The sequence below is a fragment of the Onychomys torridus genome, chromosome 17 (assembly GCF_903995425.1).
Source record: "Onychomys torridus chromosome 17, mOncTor1.1, whole genome shotgun sequence".
In the NCBI taxonomy this organism is placed as follows: domain Eukaryota; kingdom Metazoa; phylum Chordata; class Mammalia; order Rodentia; family Cricetidae; genus Onychomys; species Onychomys torridus.
In genome coordinates, this window is record NC_050459.1 from 17,973,619 (window position 1) to 17,987,907 (window position 14,289).

Sequence of the window (14,289 nt, forward strand, 5' to 3'; positions counted from 1 at the left end):
CCTTTGCTTTTACTCCAGATAGCACTCTACTCTCTGAGTAGTCCTGAAGATTGAACTTGTTGCTCTGAGCATGTGGCTTGAAAGTCTAATTACTGAACTACCCCTGATCTATCAGGGAAATAACATCTTAAGCCTGTTATGACTTAGTTTTATTTGAACATTGCAAATATTTCCACGAAATAAACATGGGTGATTAAGGAAGGAAATCCAACAACAAGCTAATCCAGGTTGTGAGAGTCTCAGTGCAAAAACACAAGAAATATGAAAGACCAAAGCAACGTGACTTCTCCAAAAATTACTAATCCCAGAGTAACGGCCTTCAATAAGAACAAGCTGTACAAAATCCCAAACAAAGAATTCAGAAGATTATTTATTTGTAAGTATGTTCAAAGAAATCAAGAACACAAATAAATTCCTGGATAAATTAAAAGAGAACATGAACAGCTGATGAAAAAAGAAGTCAATACAGGATATGAATATGGAATTCAATAAATAGAATTACTGAAAAAGGCTGCGGTGTGTGTGTGGCAGTGGCACATGCCTTTAATCCCAGCACTTGGAAGGCGGAGCCAGACATATCTCTGTGAGTTCGAGACCAGCCTAGCCTGGTCTACAGAGTGAGATCCAGGACAGGCATCAAAACTACACAGAGAAACCCTGTCTCTAAAAAACCAACCAACCAACCAACCAACCAACCAACCAACCAACAAAACCTGAAAAAGACCAAACTGAAATACTGGGAATGAGACATTAAATAAGTCAACTTAAAAAAGAAAAATCAGTGAAGCTCATCAGTGGTGGCACATGCTTATTAGCCCAGCACTCAGTAAGTAAAGGCAGGTGGATTTATATGAGTTTGAGGCCAGCTTGGTCTACAGAGAGAGCTGCAGGACAGTCAGAACTACACAGAGAAACCCTGTCTTGAAAAACAAACAAACAAACAAACAAACAAACAAACAAACATCAGTGAAAATTATCACTCATAGAATAAAGTAAAGGACAGAGTATCAGGACTTGAAGATAAAGTAGATGAATAGAATCTTCAGATAATACAAAGATGAATCAATAAGAAAGTATGACTAAAACATACAAGCTCTTTGGGATCCTATAAAAAAAAAACCTAACTATAAATCATAGGCATAGAAAAGGGAGAATTTTGTGCTAAAAGCAGAGAGAAAACATTCAATAAAATCATAGCAAATGCTGGGTGATTGGTGGCACACACCTTTAATCCCAGCACTCAGGAAGCAGAGGCAGGCAGATCTCTGTGAGTTCAAGGAGGCCAGCCTGATCTATAGAGGTAGCTCTAGGACAGCCAAGGCTATCAAAGAAACCCTGTCTTGAAAAACAAAACAAACAAACAAAATCATAGCAGACAATTTCTCAAATCTAACTAAAGAAATGGCTATCCAGGCAAAGGAGTCATTTAAAACACAAAACACACAAGACCGGAAAAGAGCCACCCTGTGTCACATCATAGGTAAAGCACCAACTCTATGGAGAAAAGGAAGTATGTTGAAAGCTGAAAGACAGGCACCAAGTGAAATGGGTCTGAATAATTATTTCTCAGCAGAAACTCTAAAATCCAGGATGGCATGGAGTGATACATTTCAAGCACCATGTTGGGTCTCTCAACAACAGATAAGATGTAAAGTAGAACACTAGAAACCAGAGCTAGTACAAAGGTAAGAGTGACCGAAGACCAGAAACTGAGAAGAAACTCAAAGCAACTGACAGGCTGCTCACCTCACCCATCTGCTGCTGGTGGGTCTAGAGCTCAGTCCATCAAAAGATGACAAACATTGAAAAGTCAACTTCCCGGTTCATTTTATAAAGCTTGCATAACTCTCAAATGAAAGTGGAAGGTAAGTATAAAACACAGAAAAAGGGAAACTAAAAATTAATACCACTTGTTATTTTAACCTATAATTCTAGCTAATATAATAGCCATAGAATCCAGCAGTGTATTAAAAGAATAATATTCCACGACCAAATAAGGCTTGTTCCAGGAACAAAGCAGAGTTCAGCTTTCTTAGATCAATACACGTTAACACAGAAATAAGCCAAAACATATGAGTATCTTGAGGGAAACTAGATGGATTTTTAAAAATTTAATAGTTATTTCTTACTTGTTTAAAACTGGAAATAAAAACATACTCTCTAACCAAATCAGGAATATTTATTGTGGATCCAATTTGAATATTTATTTTGGATTAAATTCCAAATTGACAATAAGACTTTAGATGAGCCCCCGCCCCCTCTCTCTGGTTTTTCAAGACAGAGTCTCTCTGTGTAACTGCCCTGGCTGTCCTGGGACTCCCTCTGTAGACCAGGCTGGCTTCAAAATCACAGAGATCCACCTACCTCTGCCTTCCTGAGTGCAGGGATTAAAGGAGTTTACTGCTGCTGGCCATCTAGATCAGTCTCTTTTAAAGTCAAACGTAAGATACAACTTTTATTAATATTTTGGTCATTTGAAACCATGCAGCAAATTTAAAAGGAATTATACAAATCATGAAACAGAAAGAAAGATACAACCAAATTATTTGCAAATATTATCTTTTACCTACAGAGGCAGCTTTAAAAATAAACAGCTGATTAGGAAAGAAGGCAGGTAATTACAGATCAGACCTCCCTAAATCAATGTCTTTTAAGCCATGAATACTGGGGTAGAAAAGATCTTTCTAGAAAGATGCTGCAGATGCAGCAAAGCACTAACGTAAGATTCCTTTTATCCCCTGCTCCTTTGACTTGGTGCTCTCATTCAGTTAAGAGTACTAAGAGTTTAGGAAATCATTTTCTGAACATTACATAATCTCACCCGTGTATTCTGTCTTCGGGTCTCCGAGTGGCCTCCTTCCCTCTGCTTTTGCTCAGTCTTCTCTTAGGTTCATTCTTGGCTCTGGCATCTGTCAGGAGGAATTGTGTTGACCCCAAGCTTTGCAGGAAGTTCTGCAGACCGCTCCCACTCTCCATGATCTCCTTACTGGTTTATTGCTGGTGGCTCAGTGAGGCGTTCTCTCCTTAGCAACTGTCCACACGCTTCTTGTAGGAATTTCCCAGCATGCTTCTGAGAACTGACTCTACTTTCTGCTTCTGTAGAGCATGGTTCATGCCACAGGACCTCACTTCCAGGATACTTTAGACTACCCACTCACCTTCTCATGGGAATTCTCTAACTAGAAAGATAAGCATCTGGTGTCTATTCCTTTGAAGAAAGCCTGTTTTGTTTTGTTTTAAAGAGAATGTTATTCCTAGGTTTTTAGAGTATTTTAAAATCCATATTTGATAGTTTAAAAATGCTAAGATATGCTTTACCTAGGGTCTTTGCTTTGAATATGATCTATTTCCTTCTGGTTAGGTCAAGCCATAAGATGAAATTGAGAACCTGATGGTGGCCAGATTTCCTACGTATATACTAGGGAAGAGGAAGAACCTGGAACAGAGGGAAAACCAAGATGAACAAAGCAGATGAACAGGATGAGGGTGAGGAGGAACTCGTCAGTGGGGGAGGGGAAAGGTGAACACTGGGGATTGGGTGGGAGTTGGAAGGATGTCTGTTAGGGACTCTTGGGGTGAGGAACCCCTCTATGTATGTAAATGCCGATGTGTACAGATGGACGTGTGTCTGAGTTTCTTTTTCAGTTTCTGTGATGAAATACCCTGACCCTCCTACTTAGCTCCTGAAAAGGGGGGACAGAAGGCTTATTTTGGCTATAGTTTAAGGTATAGTTATCATGGCAGGGAATCCATGAGAGCAAGATCCTGAAGTAGCAACTAGCCAGATACTGTCCATAGTCAGAAAAAAAAAAATACATTCACCTCACTGCTCTCTCTCTCTCTCTCTCTCTCTCTCTCTCTCTCTCTCTCTTTCTCTTCCCCCCCCCCCCCCCCCCCCCGTCTCTGCCTAGGGAATAGTACTACACATAGTGGACAGGGCTTCCCATCTCAAGGCAATCAAGTTAATTTCTTTGAGTCACACTCAGAGGCTGTCTCACAGGTAGTTCTAGATTTTTACCAAGATGACGGTTAATGAGAATCATCAAAACATATATGCCATTCTTGGGGGAAATGACCAAATCCAGAAAGGAGCAAGGAAATAGAAGATGAACCTAGAACAACATGTCATGGTAGAGAGTAATATAATGCTCAAAGAACTAGGGGGACAGGTCAAAAGGACACAGGGGCAACTTGAAGGGCCTCCTACTAACCAAACTGAGAACAGCATGAGCATTAAAACGAAGGATGAGTATTGGGAAAGAAGCTACCAAATAGAATAAAAATCTCAATCAATCATCATAAGTAAACAGCTAAACAGAACCCCGTATTTGGTAGAGGAGAAGCGAGGTTGACCAGAAGACTGCTGGCAACAGTAACATCATGAAACAGTGCTCTTTACTTGATTTGGGGGTGTTATGGATCAAATTCAGGGTTTTTCCTTATGCTAGGTAAGCATTCTACCATAAGCTACACCTCTAGTCTGTGTAGTTGATAAAGCAACTGGGCTCATGAACTTTAATTGTTGATTGACACAACCTAGAATCACCTGGGAAGGAATTATCTAGAATAGGTTGACTTGCATGCATGTCTTTGGAGAACTGTCTTGATTTTTAATTGATGTGGTGCTGTGTGTTTACTTGGTTGGGTCTGAGCGACTGTGGGACTGGCGGGTAGGAGAGATTTGTCCTGATGGGGCCAGGCAGAAAAACTCTAACTACAAATGGCGCCCAACATGTTTGCAAGAGTTTCCACCTAAAACCTGAGAAAAAAGATTCTAAAATGGAGCTAAAAACAGCTTCCTAATTGTTTCTCTCAAGTTAGCAGCAGCCTGCCAGTTTGAGCTACTATGGCGGGTTCCTGGCATGTGCATCTGACCTGCAGTGTGGCAGGAATGAGGAATCTACAAGTGGCACTTTACTCTGCTGCATGGTGGATTTAGCCTTTGCTAGTTTTAAAAAAAAGGTTTCTGGGCTATGCACTGCTTTGATAGAACTGCTTCTGATAGTTGATGATACACATGGCTCAAGTCCCAGAGCTGGCGGTAAACTGTACCACCGCCATGTTGGGAAGCTGAGGTGGGCGGAGCCAGCAGCCACAGCGGTGTTTCAGTCTTACAAAGATGGATATTACACAGAGAATCTGGTTTGTCTTGTCTTTGGGATTTTTAACTGCAGAAAATGATTTGATCATAAAAGCTGTTGAGTTAAACAAATATGTAAATTTTAAAGGTACTTGACTTCAAAATTTGTATATAAGGATATGTTGCTTTGGAAAAGAGTCTCTGCTTTTGTTTCCACAGAAAGCCAGAGGCTATGGATTTGTTCCAGATTAAAATACATCAGGTTTGATCCGCCAAGACCACCTGAAAGGTCTCCGATGACACCATGGCCCAGATGATCCAACATCCATAATGGTTTCAAGGCAACTGGCTCGGAGGTTTACCCTCATGGACTACCCCATAATCCTAAAATTTTCTTTGTGTCCCCATAAGATACAGCGCCCCCCTCCAGCAGGAAGTAGTAAGAAAAACTACGCCCAAATTCCCAGCTGGCTTTGGAGATGGAATTGGCTCACTCCTTCTCTAAACCCAAGCACATTGTTAAAAGGAAAAGTTAAGAGATTCTTGTGTCCCAAATCAGAAGAGCCCTCTGGTGTGGGACAGAGAAAAACCAATATTTTATTTAAAACAGGTTGATTATAAATGCAATCTCCTTCTAAAGATAAAAAGGGGATATGATATAGATATAATAGGATAAAAGGGTAGATTAAGGAACTTCTAAAGAGCAACAACTTGTTTAAAATGTTTTACATTGGTATAGATTTTAGTCTATTGATACAAACTTAAAGTTAATTGTGTTATACTGTGTGTATATTTCTACTCTTGTTTAAGATATTATGTTTGTACAGCTCATTTAAAATTGTAATGGATAATTAAAAATAGATTAATAACTGGTCATCTATGATAATCATACTCATAGCCATGTTAGTTAAGTCTTCTAGGTATATTCTATATATCTAGATATTTCAGATAGACAGGTAATCTTCAAAGGTCTACAGAATATGGCATTTAAAATATTTTTAAAATTTAGACTTTCTGGACAGTGAGACATGTCTGCTCCTGGCAGCACCAATTTACTTCAGAGAGGTGGATAGGCATTGAAGACACTTCATATGGAGTTTATCTTCACCTTGGCAAAAATAGCCATTTGGGCAAGAAACTGTTCTTGCCTGGACTGCTTGATCAACTGGACGTGCAGGACCCATAAAAAGGTGACCACTAAACTTTGCTTGACAAAATGGTCCTTCAGGTTCCTGCTTCGCAGAGGAAACTGCCAGACATTCTACAGGACACTAAGAAAAGTGACCAAGAGACTCTAGCCCTGTGGGCTGAAGACAAATGCCCCAACTTTACAAAGGAACATTAGGTGACTGTTCAGGCTGCCAGCTGTCTCTGTCTACCCTGCAAGACTCCCGAAAGTTGCTTGCATCCTTCTCTCAGTTCTCAGGTAATATTATATCCTTCTGAGGTCCTTGATGTGGTTGAAGACTAGATAGTTATAATTTCCTCAGTTACAATAAAAGGTAAGTTAGATATAAAAACCTTAGACTCACAAATATAAGATAGATAGGATATCTTCTTTAATATTGTAACTGTAATTCTTGTTTGATGATTATTTTGTTATATGTAATTGTACTATGTAAAAGTTAAAACCTTCCTTTAAAAAAAAAAAGAAAAGGGGAAGTGCTGTGGATATCGCTCTGTGTAAATAAAGTTCTGATTGGCCAGTGGCCAGGGAGGAAGTATAGGCGGGACAAGAGAGAAGAGAATTCTGGGAGGTGGAAGGCTGGGTAGAGAAAGACACCGCCAGCCACCGCCATGACAAGATGTAAGGTACTGGTAAGCCACAAGCCATGTGGCAAAGTATAGACTAACAGAAATGGGTTAATTTAAGATAGAAAAAGTAGATAACAAGCAGCCTGCCACCGCCATACAATTTGTAAGCAACATAAGTTTCTGTGTGTTTACTTGGTTGTGTCTGAGCTACTGTGGGACTGGCGGGTAGGAGAGATTTGTCCTGACTGGGCCAGGCAGAAAAACTCTAACTACAATGTAGGAATACCTAGCTCATTGTGGGCGGTGTTATTCTGAAGGTTACAGAGGTCTTATGAATCAGTTTATGTTTGAACAGCATGGCACTGATACAGATATCCATCATGGGCCAAGGTGATAACCCTGGACAGCACAAAAATGGTTGGCAGTGGATGTCTGGAGAAACCCCAAGTAGAGTGATGTAATCTGTTTATAGGTTTCTTGCAGGAGACCACTTTTGTGTGGATTTTGTATGAACATGGCTTTGAAACATGAATGTGTAAGTATCTCTTTGGGGTACTGATTTAGATCCCTTCCAGGGGTAGACTAGCCTGGTGCTATGGTGATTCTAGCTTTAGTGTTTTTTAAAAATCTCTATGATGATTTCCGTAGTGGCTACTCAAGTTTCTCCTCCCATCAGCAGTGTAAAAAGTTTCTTTTCTTTCTTTTTTTTTTTTTTTGCTGGAGCTGAGGACCGAACCCAGGGCCTTGCGCTTGCTAGGCCAGCGCTCTACCACTGAGCTAAATCCCCAGCCCCATAAAAAGTTATTTTTCCTTCACATTCCCACCAATACCTGTTGATATTTGTTTTCTTGAGGACAGTTATCTGAAATGGATGAGATGGAATCTCAGTATAGTTGGAGAATGCATTTCTTTGGAGGCTAAGGTAGAACATTTTTTCAAACATCATTTCTTGGCAACTTCCATTTTTCTTTTTGAGCACTGTTGATTCATTTGATTACTTATTCATAGTTTAATTTGTTTGTGTGCATGTATCTCTGTGTTGTATCTCTCTGTGTGATTGTACATGTCTATGTATGGATATGTGGAAACCACACTAAACATTTATCAGCTAGTGTCTCTCACTGATCAATTGGCTAAACTGGCTGTTCATTGTGCCCACAGTACCCTTCTGTCTCCACCAGTCAGAGCTGAGGTCAAGGAATGCACCCTCACACCCATTTTTTCTTCCTTTCCTTTCCTTTCCTTTCCTTTCCTTTCCTTTCCTTCCCTTTCCTTTCCTTTCCTTTCCTTTCCTTTCCCTTCCCTTCCTTTCCCTTCCCTTCCCTTTCCCTTCCCTTCCCTTCCCTTCCCTTCCCTTCCTTTCCTTTCCTTTCCTTTCCTTTCCTTTCCTTTCCTTTCCTTTCCTTTCCCTTCCCTTCCCTTTCCTTTCCTTTCCCTTCCCTTCCCTTCCCTTCCCTTCCTTTCCCTTCCCTTCCCTTCCCTTCCCTTCCTTTCCCTTCCCTTCCTTTCCCTTCCTTTCCCTTCCCTTCCTTTCCCTTCCCTTCCCTTCCCTTTCCTTTCCTTTCCCTTCCCTTCCTTTCCCTTCATTTCCCTTCCTTTCCTTTCCATTCCTTTCCTTTCCATTCCTTTCCCTTCCCTTCCCTTCCTTTCCTTTCCTTTCCTTTCCTTCCCTTTCCCTTCCCTTCCTTTCCCTTCCCTTCCTTTCCCTTTCCTTTCCTTTCCCTTTCCTTTCCCTTCCCTTCCTTTCCTTTCCTTTCCTTTCCTTTCCCTTCCCTTCCCTTCCATTCCCTTCCCTTCCCTTCCCTTCCCTTTCTTTCCTTTCCTTTCCTTTCCTTTCCTTTCCTTTCCTTTCCTTTCCTTTCCTTTCCTTTCCTTTCCTTTTCCTTTCTTTTCCTTTCCTTTCCTTTCCTTTCCTTTCCTTTCCTTTCCCTTTCCTTTCCCTTTCCTTTCCTTTCCTAACACAAGGCTGGGGTAGGGATCTGAACTTAGGGCCTCATGCCTGTACAGCAGACACCTTGCCCATTGAGGCATGTTCCCAGCTCCAGCTTTTTAATTTCTACTCATCTGAGTTCTTTGTAGATTCAACATACTAATCTCTTGTCAGATGTGTGGTTGGCATTCTGTAGCTGTGTATTCACCATGTTGTTTGTTTCATTTACTATGTAGAAAGGCTTTTTTTTTTTTTTTTAATTTTCTGAAATCCTATTTGTCAGTTCTTGCAATAATTTTCTAAGCATTTGGAATCCTTTTCAGGAAGTCATCGCCTACACCTATATCTTCAGGTGCTTTCCCTGTCTTTCTCCACCACTATCAGAGTCTCAGATGACACGACTGTATTTGATCCGTTTGAATTGATTGTTATGCATGCTAGGAGGTAGGGATCTATCATTACTCTTCTAAATGTATTTTTCTTTCTTGATCGCCATGGCTATGAGGTAGTACATTGAGGAATCATGGACACTATCACCTCATTCCTGATTTTAGAGGTAACAGCTTGAGTTTTTTCCCATTTAGTTTAATCTAGACATTGGTTTGTTGTACATAGCCTTTATTTTATTTTATTGGGTTTTTTCTTTTGTACATAGCCTTTATTATGTGCTTTCTATTCCCAATTTCCTCAGAGATTTTATCACAACGGCCATTGCACTGACATGACCATGTGATTTCTGTACCTAACTCTCTTAATTTGTTGCATTATACTTACTGATTTGCATATGTGGAACTATTACTGGAATGAGGCTAGCTTGATCATGATAGACACTCTTTTTAATGTGTTGTTAAATTTGATTTGCAATTATTTTTATTGAGAACTATTGTATCTGTGTTTATTGTTTTGTTGTTGTTGTGACTGTATCTGGTTTTGGTGTTGGGGGAACACTGGTATCATGTAATGAATCTTGTACGCTTCCTTCTCTTTATACTTTATGGACTATGTTGAGAGAAGCATTGTTAGCTTTTCTTCAAAGCACTAGTAGAATTGAACAGTGACTCTGCCCACTTCTGGGCTTTTCTTTGTTGGGAGACTGCTTCAGCCTTGTAGGTCTTTATAAATCTGTTTAAGTTGTTTATATTCTTGATTTAATTTTGTAGGGTCATATTGATTGTTTTCTAGATTTTTCAGCTTTGTAGAATATATGTTTTTAAACTACTCCCCAATGACCTTCTGGATGTCACTAGTATATGCTGTCATAGCCCCTTTCATCTCTAATTTTATTTATTTAGATATCTCTCTTTTTGTGGTTAGTTTGGCTACAAGCTTATCAATCTTGTCTTTTCTAAGAGCCCACTCTTGGCTCCACTGATCCTTTGCATTGTTCTTAGTCTCCATGTCATTAATTTCTGCCTTGCTCCTTAAGATTTCTTTCCATCTACTGTTGGGGTTGGCTACTTCTTGTTCTTCTAAGACTTGAATTGGATGGTGAAATTATTCCCTTGACTTCTTTGTTGAATGTATGTATAATATATCCATGTGTGTGCACACACTTGTGAGGGTATATGTGCAGAGATCAGATGTCAACATTGGGGGTCTTTTTCTGTTGCTTTCCATCTTATTTTTTCCGAGATTAGTTCTCTCAATGATTTCATTGTGTTGGCTAGACTGGATGGCCATCAAACTGAGCAGGCTGTGCCTGCCTTTACCTCCTTAGCACAGGGCTTTACTGATGAGTGCTTCTGTATCCAGGTTTTATGTGTATGCTGGGGCATCTGAACTTGGGACCTCATGCTTACAAAGCAAACACTTAGTCACTAAACTATATTCCCAGTACTCTTTTTCATTTTTTAATATAATCATTCATAGCTATAAATTTGACTCTTAGAACTGCCTTTGCTCTATCTCAGAGATTCTGATATATTGTGCTTTCATTTCTGTTTTATTGTAGGAACTTTTCTCTCCAATTTCTTCATGGTCATTCAATAATGTTTTTATCTCAATATGTTTGTAGTTTCTTCCTGTACTGATTATTACTTTTACTCCTCTGTGATCTGATGACATACAAGAAAGTATTTTGATTCTTTTGTATTTGTTAAGACTCGCTTTATGGCCTAAAGTGGATATCTGTTTTAGAGAAAGTTCAATAGGATGCTGAGAAAAATGTGTATTCCACAGCATTTGAAGGGAATACTCTACAGATATCTGTCAAATTGATTGGATCTGTGCCATTTAATTCTGAAATTTCTTTGTAGAGGTTTGATCTGTATGATCTGCCTATTTATGAGATTAAGGTAATACAGTCTCTATATTATATCAGGATCTGTCTGTCTTGTCATTTCCTCAGTTCCAGAATGTATAAATGAGACAGAAATATTTAGAAGTAGGCTGATTTCCCACATTGGTTGCCTGACCAGTGGAGTGAGGGCTATTATGGTTGGAAAGGCCAAGTGGAAGCCACTGGAGTAAAAGGATTAGAGATGTTAGTGCCATGGTCAAGTACTTACAAGATGAGGGGTGGTGGCCTCCACCACATCTCCATCTAACTCCCTATTTAGGCTGTGTAGAAAATGGAAAGGTGAAGAATGACACTTGCTTATTGCTTAATTAAATAGTGACTTCAGTCGCAGCTGCAATACCAGATGTGGTCTCCTATGTAGACTAATGCACTTCCCAAGACCTGGTATGTAGCTATTGATTTTGCAAATGCTTTTTCTCCTCCATGTCTGCCCATCAGAACCACCAAAAGCAATTTTCTTTTAGCTTGCAAGGCCGGAAGGACATCTTTACAGTTCTGTCCAAAGGGAATGTAAATTCTCCAGCTCTGGGCTATAATGTAGTTCAGAGAGATCTTGATCACCTTTCTTTCACAAAATATCACACTGGCCCATTACATTGATGACATTATGCTCATTTGGCCAAATGAGCAGGAGGTAGCAAGCACTCTGGACCTGTCGGTAAAGCATATATGCATTACAGGATGGGAAATAAATTAGTCTTATTAAATAAAAACCCAGAGTCAGAGATTAGGGTAAAAGCTGAAAGATCAGAGAAGCAGAGCAGCCAGCCACTAGAAACTTCTTGCTTGTACGAAATCTCAGACCAAATGAGTGGGATACTGTCTCAACAAATCCTCAGACTGAATGGGTGAGATACTGTGTCTACCTGCTTTACGTTCCTGGTCCACCTCCCTGTAGCTAGAGTTTTCCTGCCTGGCCCACAGTCAGGACAAATCTCTCTCACCCACCAGTTCCACAGCCGCTCAGGCCCAACCAAGTAAACACACAGAAACTTATATTGTTTACAAACTGTATGACCATGGCAGGCTTCTTGCTATCTAGCTCTTATATCTTAAATTAACCCATTTCTGTTAGTCTATAAATTGCCACATGGTTTGTGGCTTACCATCTCCCCGCCTCAGCCTTCCTGTTCCCACAATTCTCCTCTTCCTTGTCCTGCCTACCCTATCCTTCCTGCCTGGCTACTGGCCAATCAGCACTTTATTTATTTTAACCAATCAGAGCAACACATTTGACATACAGAACATCCCACAGCACCTCCCTAGTGTTGGTTTTAAAGCATGAGCCTCCCATGTGCTGGGATCAAAGGCATGAGCCTTCCAGGTGCTGGGATTAAAGGTGTGAGCTATCACTGCTTGGCATTGTTTCTCTTTTCGACTGGTTCAATCTTGTGTAGCCCAGGGTGGCCTTGAACTCCCGATCTTCCTGCCCAGTGGTGGGATTAAAGGTGTGTGCCACTACTTCATGGCCTCTATGGTTAGCTAGTGGCTAGCTCCACCCTCTGATCTCCAGGCAAGCTTTATTTGTCAGAACACCAACAAAATATCATACAACACTCCATGTCTAGGGCAACAACAGGATAACCAAGAGAAGTTTCAATGAGGGTCCAGTATTGATGGTTTACCAGAAGCCAGAGGCCTTGAACCAGACCAACAACTCATTGCAATGAACATTTGCAAGTGAAGCTGTGTGGACAAAAGGGTCTACTGTGTGCCGCATGAAACTCCCAAGCCACTGTGACAAATGAGTATGTGATGGAAAAGTGGGAAAGTTGAAGGAGTGAGATATTTTTGGTTTCTGTTTGTTTGTTTTTTCTTTTTTTATTATTTCTCTTTTTAAAAAAAATTCTTCTTGGAGAGGGTGTCTGTTGTGAAGAGACACCATGGCCATGGCTACTCTTATAAAGAAAACATTTCATTGGGGTGGCTCGCTTACAGTTGCAGAGGTTCAATCCATTATCATCATGGTGGGGAACATGGTGGCATGCAGGCAGATGTGGTGCTGGAGGAATAGCTGAGAGTCCTACATCTTGCAGGCAGCAAGAAGTTGACTGTGACATTGAGAAGTATCCTGAGCATACACAAGACTTCAAAGCCAAGGTGACATACTTCCTCCAACAAGGCCATATCCACTCTACCAAATCCATACCTCCTAATAGTGCCACTCCCTATGAGGTTATGAGGTCCAATTACGTTCAAACTATCACAGTGAGGGAGGCTACAGAGGTATAGGGTGGTCATGGGAAGACTGGGAAATGAGTGGGATTGGTGTGCATGATGTGAAATTCCTGAAGAATCAATAAATATGTTAATATAAAAAGAAATGAAGAATGTGAATAATATTTGTTTATAATAACAGCATTCAAGATTTCAAGTAAAAGTATTAGAAAATCCACAGTTATACCACCATTAGTGTGGCACCTTCTAATTGGTGATATTAATGAATATTAATTGTGGGTAAGGAAATTTGTCAACATTTAGAAAACCTTCAGAAATCCCTCCAGTACTTTGTAAGAGTCCAGTGTATTACTTTAGAATTTATGCTTGCTAAAAATGCATTCATTCAAAGTGAAAAATAGGTTAATATATTTTAATGGGCTGGAATTGATTGATATGGTTTCAGATTCTACATTACAACTTCCCTTTAAGACACTATGGCTTGTCAAGTTTTGGTATAATATAAAGAATAATGCTCAAACATCACATGAAAGGTATTAAATTATTCTTTCCTTTCTTACCTACAGATCTGCATGAGGGCTTTTTTTAAATTTCTCTACCAACTTAAACCACATATCACAACAGACTGACTATTGAAGCATTTATGACAGTCCACAAAGAGTCTGTATTAAGCCATAAGTTAAGTAGATTTGTATTTTTGGTTGTGAGCCTAGCCTTTAATGGCTGAGCCATAGATTTGTAAATGTATAAAACAGAGGATGCTTTCCTAACTTCCTAAACCTTTTTATTTGAATGTATAATTATCTTTTATAACATTATTATTGATGTTAACATATAATAAAAAGATTCATTGTTATTATTTAAAAAATGAAAATATTAAATTCCCAGGTAAAATGAAGGAACTAGAATATATCATCATGAGTGAAGTAACTCAGATCCAGAAAGATAAATATGGTATATATTCACTGATAATGTGGATATTAGCTGTTAAGTCATTGATATGTAAGTTTCAAACCATAGAACCTCAGAGGCTAGGTAGAGAGTGAG